The sequence below is a fragment of the Eretmochelys imbricata genome, chromosome 1 (genome assembly GCF_965152235.1).
Source record: "Eretmochelys imbricata isolate rEreImb1 chromosome 1, rEreImb1.hap1, whole genome shotgun sequence".
NCBI lineage: Eukaryota > Metazoa > Chordata > Testudines > Cheloniidae > Eretmochelys > Eretmochelys imbricata.
Genome location: NC_135572.1, coordinates 170752327 through 170759411, shown reverse-complemented (window position 1 = coordinate 170759411; position 7085 = coordinate 170752327).

The window sequence follows — 7085 nt, the reverse complement described above, 5'->3', positions numbered from 1 at the left end:
CAGGCCAGCAGCGGAGCCCCCTGGACCGGGACCTGGGCAGTGTGAATGCCACTGAAAATCAGCTCATGTGCCATAGGTTGCCTACCCCTGGTCTAGAACATCATGAATGGTGTGGAGAAAAAAGTTCTTCACAAAACAGAAGAGCTAAGGATTACCTGATGAACTTAATAGGCTACAAGTTTAAACAAACAAAAGGAAGTGCAGTAGAATCTCAGAGTTACAAACATCTCAGAACATTATGGTTGTTCTTTCAAAAGTTTACAACTGAACACTGACTTAATACAGCTTTGAAACTTTACTATGCAGTAGAAAAATGCTGCTTTTAACAATCTTAATTTAAATGAAACAAGCAAAGAAAGTTTCCTTATCTTGTCAAATTTTTTTAAAGCTTTCCCTTTGTTATTCTTTTCTTTGTAGTTTATGGTTAACAAAGTATTGTATTGTACAGTATTTGCTTCTTTTCTTTTCTTTTTTTTTTTAATCTGCTGCCTGATTGCATACTTCCGGTTGCTGATGAGGTATGTGGTTGACTGATCAGTTCATAACTCTGGCGTTCATAACTCTGAGGTTCTACTGTACTTCTTCACACAATGCACAGTCAACCTGTGAAGGGCAAAATTATAACCGGATTCAGAAAATAATTAGTTTGTGAAGGATAGGTCCATCAGTGGCTATTAGCCAAGATGGTCAGGGACACAACTCCATAATCTAAGTGTCCCTACTCCTTTGACTACCAGAAGCTGGGACTGGACAATTGGATGGATCACTCAATTTCCCTTTCCTGTTCACTCCCTCTGAAGAATCTGGCATGGGTCACTGTCGGAAGAAAGGATAATGAGCTAGATGGACCAATGGCTTTACTGGGTCAGACCTTTCTTATGAACCAGTGGACATGATTCTCATTTACACTAAGGCCACTTTACACAGCTCAGGCAGCATAAGAGTGTCTATCCACTATAAGACTCCTTTACATCACCAGAGCTGTGTAAAATGGCCTTAAGTGTAAACACATGCCAGATCCATTGTCCCAAGTTCCCAGGCAAAAATAGTGCAAAGGCATGTATACTGCACTCAGCATGGGTGGAGAAAAAACAGACATGCCTTGTGCCACTCAACAGTAATCACTCTAGCTCAGGGATCCGCAACCTTTGGCATGTGGCCCACCAGGGTAAGCCCCCTGGTGAGCCGGTTCAGTTTGTTTACCTGCTGCGTCCGCAGGTTCAGCCGATTGCAGCTCCCACTGGCCATGGTTCGCCACTCCAGGCCAGTGGGGGCTGCGGGAAGCGGCGCGGGCCGAGGGATTTGCTGGCCGCCGCTTCCCACAGTTGCCATTGGCCTGGAAAGGCAAACTGCGGCCAGTGGGAGCTGCAGACTGTAAACAAACTGGCCCGCCCTGCCAGGGGGCTTACCCTGGTGGGTCGCGTGCCGAAAGATTGCAGATCTCTGCTCTAGCTGCTGAAGGAGTGCTGTTGACAAACTTAAAAGGCAAAGTGAAAAAGTTAGGGCAATTTTCATGGCTCCATAGTATCTGGGGGACCAGGCAGGGCACAGAAGGGCAGAAATTGTGATCCCACCAGTGAACTGTCCAGAGAGAAATTACTCAAAACCTCAGCTCACTTAAAGTGAATTTTATTCTGAAGGGGTAGAAGAATGGAAATGAGCTGGGCTCCCAGCACTCGGAGCTAATCCCCTCGTGGAAGTGGATTACCAGGAGCGCTGGGAGAGCTCTCTCCCAGCACTCGCGAGTGACCACACTCACACTTCAAGGCACTGCCATGGGAGTGCTCCTGCGACAGCATTTTGAAGTTTCCAGTGTAGCCATGCCCTAACATATCCCTGTGGGTTTTTTCCCCAGTAAGGAGTGTCTGGGATCTGAATATTGGTTCACTCTGTCCTCATCAAATCCCACCAAGGAAGGCACATGGCAGGTAAATCCTTATCTATAGGTCTTGTTCCTAAACTTCCCTCTAAACCTACCTATCCTCTGGAAAGATACCTATGTCATAGAATCATAGAATATCAGGATTGGAAGGGACCTCAGGAGATCATCTAGTCCATGTCATCATCACCCATTCCAAAGCTGGGTGTTTGGACACCCAGATTACATGCAACAATTCTTCACCCATAAATTTAGGACTTGTCTTCAGTGCAAAGTCAATTCAAGTTAAAATTAGAGCATGCCTCAAACTGATGTCCTACCCACACTTACGATTCCTTAACAGAAGCTCAGTGGTGCTTTTTAACTTAAATTAGCTGACTCATCAGCTGCTAACATGATCACACTGTACCACGGACACAGGCTAGCGTCTCTTGAGTGCCACTAGTCCTCCAATGCATTCCCACAAATTTACTGTGTGTGCCCAGAAAAGAGAGACAAGTCCTCCCAGAGTTCTCAAGGAAAGAATTCCCAGAGCAGTTCATCTTAGTGCAGAGAAATGTAGGATGTGCCCCCAGCAGCTTTAGTGCACCACACAAGCGAGTGCAGCACCTCAATAGACATGGCCCAAGGGTTATTTCATGGAATGGCTGCACTTACTTGAGAGGGGTAACTCAAGTGTGGAAAACTCAAGTTCGCTTGACACTGACAACATACCCTGAACCTGACAATTCTGCTACATCTTCAGGTCAGCCAACATCAGTCCAGATTAAAAGAGAGAGAGAACTTTCATTCCCCAAAAAGCTGCTTTCAGCACCTTTCAGTTAAAATTAGTATCAGATGATGTCATGTATGATTCCACTTTTCTGCTTTTCAAAGTAATTCCTCACTGGGTTTCTAAAGCAGTGTGCTGCATTAAACACTATATTCAGAATTTCTTCTATTTCTCAGTATTCTTCAGGATCAGATGCCTTGAGACCCAGTGCGGATCCCCAATATTCAAATCTTTTTAGCCCATAGCTGATTCTCTACCACTTCCACATACTATTTTAATGCATAATTGTTCCAAATTAGAGAGTTCCAGACAGACATGCCCTTTTTCAATTGCCTGCTCTGATGTCTATCACTCAAGCATCATAAAACACTCTCGAGCCTCTTGCTGAAAGTGCTCATTTTAGCAGAAAGTGCAGAGTGCTCATATTGTCTCTGAGGAGATTCCAGCAGATCCTCAATCAAATCATCTTCTCAGATGACATATTTAAGTCTTGAGTCATTATATTACAAGAGGACAACTGACAGACCTGGCTGTAGAAAGTTCTCTCCTTTCTCTTTGTGTTCCATTCTTTTAATGTTTTTTATGCTTATACAATAGATGAAAGATTATCATGTGGTTTATTTTGGGGGCTGTGTGCAAAGCCAAGCAGCCTGCTAGGCTAGGCTGAGAGAGATTACAATGTTCTAACAATTTTATGTTCATTATGGGATTACAGGAAAATATACAACTAGGGGCCATATTGTGATCTGTAAATCTATAGTAATTCCATTGCCTTCTAAAAGGAGTCATTCCAGCATAATGCAAATCAAAACCTATCCCTCAGATTAAATCAAAACTTTATCAGACCTAAAACTTCAAGAATTCCACAAAAGTGATGGATATTCTTATCAAGACCAGCTCTGGCATTCCCTTATCATCCTTTCCTCTTCAAAGCACATATACTATAATATACTCTATGTTTTTTCCTCCCAGGTATGTCCCTATTCAGCCACAAATTCATCTTACATAAATCTGATATGTTAGCAATAGATATATTTAGATAGATGAATCTGGACACTAAATAGAAGTGATTTAAAATATCTTTGTTTGGATTCTAAACTTAAAGATGAGCCATTAAGATTTTTTAAAAAACATTTTGGGTACATTGTGCAATTGAAGGAGGGATTGCAGCTCTGGACTAGAGACAAACAACAAATCAAAGAATCAAAAAAGTTAGCGGGAAAGGGAGAACAAAAAAAGGAAAGCAGATAAAGTCTGTGAATGCCAATAATTGACATGGTGGCAATTCAGAAAGATTCTAGTTATGGGCAAAAGCAAATGTGGAATTCAAGATATGTACAACCCCAGTCCTGAACTACATAGGGTGTGATCCTGTTAAGATTTTGGCAACATGTTAATTAAGTGTAACTTAAGATTTAGTAGTAGCTGCAGGTTACTACATAAAAGAAGTCATCAACAAAGTAGTATGTGGCTCACCCGTGGATGCTAAAAGAGCCCTAACTACAGGAATCACATCTCAGCATACCGTAATAACTTATGAGAATTGTAATAAATGCACTTCCAGGGAGCACAAAATAGTCATGAACAAGGTTAGGGGTGTTTCACAATATCATCTTTCTAAAACAAAGTCATGTATCTATGTACTGTATATAATTACTATAGTAGAATGTCACTAATTATTGTGCTTTACACTAAAAGAGAACTTTCAAAAATACTCTTATCTGCATTCTGCCATTTTTGAGTTTCTGGCAAGAGCATTCACAGGGCATGAGCGTGGAAAATTGACAGATTCTGCACATTTGGTGCTTTTCATGATGTTTGATACATTCAGCTGAATATAAGATTTCAGATATGTTTCCCAGTTCATCCCACTGTGTAAATCAACATATTAAGCCAGCCCAGCAGAAAACCAGAGCAGGCAGACAGAAAATGTGCTTATTCTAAATTTTAAAAAATGGTGAGCTGTTTTCTTATAAAATGTAATGGTGAATAAACATTTAAATACTGGGTTACTCACCAGAGCATAAGCCAACACGTCATGTATCCCAAGAGCAGGAAGAAACATACCAGAGAGAAGAAAAGGCTTAGTGACTCAACAGATTTGATGTTTAAAAAAACAAAAGCATCTACATACATTTAAATAAGAAATGCATCTATTAAGCTAATATCAGTTACATATTTCCACAGAGGAGAAAAAGCTAATTTAGAAAAAGCAACAAGTCTATCATTTAAAGCACATGCCTATATTTTAGCAACTATAATTAGGGGCTTATTTTTTACTTTGTGGAAATGGAGCAACAGACTGAACAACTGACCCTGTTCCTTTTCAGTATGCATTTCTTTGGCTACTTCCTTCTTTGCACATATTCATAGTTCCCTGAGTGTTCTTTGTTCTTTTGAGACTATTCCTCTTACTTGTGGAATTTATCTATCCCTTCTTGTCCTTCTGGTTTATCCCTCTCTCAAGGAGAATAATCTAAAACACAAGGAAACGTAATTAGCATATCAGGTATAAGTGCATGTTATGGATTATAGGAAGGAGGGAAAGGAAATAGTGATTTGCTATCAAATATCATAATGAATAGGAGCACCAGTTCATAAATTCAAAGTAAACCTGTTTCTTTATGTACCAGAAAGGTGCATGACTACTTATACAATGGATTTATTACCTTTGGTATTTGATAGCCAACCTTGTTGGAGGGAATATAATGTTCTCTGAAGGATACTAGAAAAACTTGATGCCAATCAGTGGGCCATAAAAAAGTAAGAACAAAGGAGAGTTAAGAAAGTCTGAGAACCCAATGACTATATGAATAGCACCAATAAGAAAAAATCCCTACAAATTCAAAGACAGCAGAACACTTGGAGTAATTAACCTAGATTGTAATGCTAAGAATATGCAAAGACCAGGCAGCGGTTTGGCTTCTGAGCAGCGAGGCTGGCTTATTCTCATCTGAGTAATTAAGTTGTATCATTTACAGTCCATTATTCTGAAGAACGCTGAGGCTGCATGGCCACTGTCAGGTAAACAGTCAAGGCTGTGGCTTGATACTCATTTTCACTAAGATCCCTTTGCACCACTCTGGCAATGTAAAGGGGCCTTAGAGTTAAAGTTAATGCAAATCAGGCCTAGAAAGAATGAATATTGTTCTTTATATCTAAGGGCCAGAGTGATCAGAAGAGCAACTTTTGCTACTGAATTTAGAAAAAGTTCAAGAATATTGTCTAGGGGAATAACTAAAGAAAATCATCATAGAATCATAGAATCATAGAATATCAGGGTTGGAAGGGACCCCTGAAGGTCATCTAGTCCAACCCCCTGCTCGAAGCAGGACCAATTCCCAGTTAAATCATCCCAGCCAGGGCTTTGTCAAGCCTGACCTTAAAAACTTCCAAGGAAGGAGATTCCAATTGATACATACAGGCCAAACCATCACTTTCCCCTCAACAGACAGAAGGATGGAAACTGGCAGCTCTTGAAGGATGGAAGGGGGAGGAGAGACAGAGATGCAGAAGAGTCATTGCTATCTCTGCAGCATCCTTCCCCTAAGCCTGCGGAAGTCCTTTGGGGGGTGGGATGGTGGGGGGGAAAGGCCAGGGAGGCCAACAATCTCCACTCTTTGGCAGCAGCCCTAACCCCACAGGAACTCTTCACCTAAGTCTGTGCTGGATAGATCAACCATTCATTTAGCTGGGTTCCCTGTCTACAGAGTCCCCAACATATCCAGGATTATTGTGAGTCAAGACTTTAGGAGTTTGTTCTTATACCTACCGTCTCATAACTCCCTGATGCCTGGCTGATTTTTCATCAACTTTTGCCTTTTCTCAAAATAGCCACATCTTGTTATTTCCAGTAGGATAGAAATCATGCTGCCTGTAATGAAGATGGGTTCTGTGTTAAGGAAACTTGGTGGGAGAGAAATTGGTGAGCAGACAGAAACTAAACGTTATGTGTAGCAGATCATCAGGTATGGCAAGAGGGAGACGGGTTCAGGGAGGAAGACTTCTTGGGACAAGGGAGAAAAAGAGTAGCTAACACAAGGGATTTGGGACAGAGAAGAATGGGAGAAGTAGGAAATTTAGGAGGAAAAATATGGAACAAATGAAAGTGGGGGGAATAAGAGTTGGACAGGACTTGGAGCAGGAAGAGGAGAGACAGGCAAAGAGATGGGGAAGGCACAGAGGAAAAAGATGAAAAGAATGACAGCAACCACACCTTAGGGATTCGAAAGTTAGCAAACTCCTCCTCTGAGCAGCCAGTGGGGGAAGCATTTACGGCTTAATTTTGAACCTGAAGTGAGTGCACAGAGATTGGGGTTATATACCTGTCTCCTAAAATCCAAAAATCAAAAGACAGACCAAAGAGCAGTGGGATTTATCATCTTTTAAATCATGATTTTAAATCATGATGTCAAAGCCAGACTCAAGATTTCT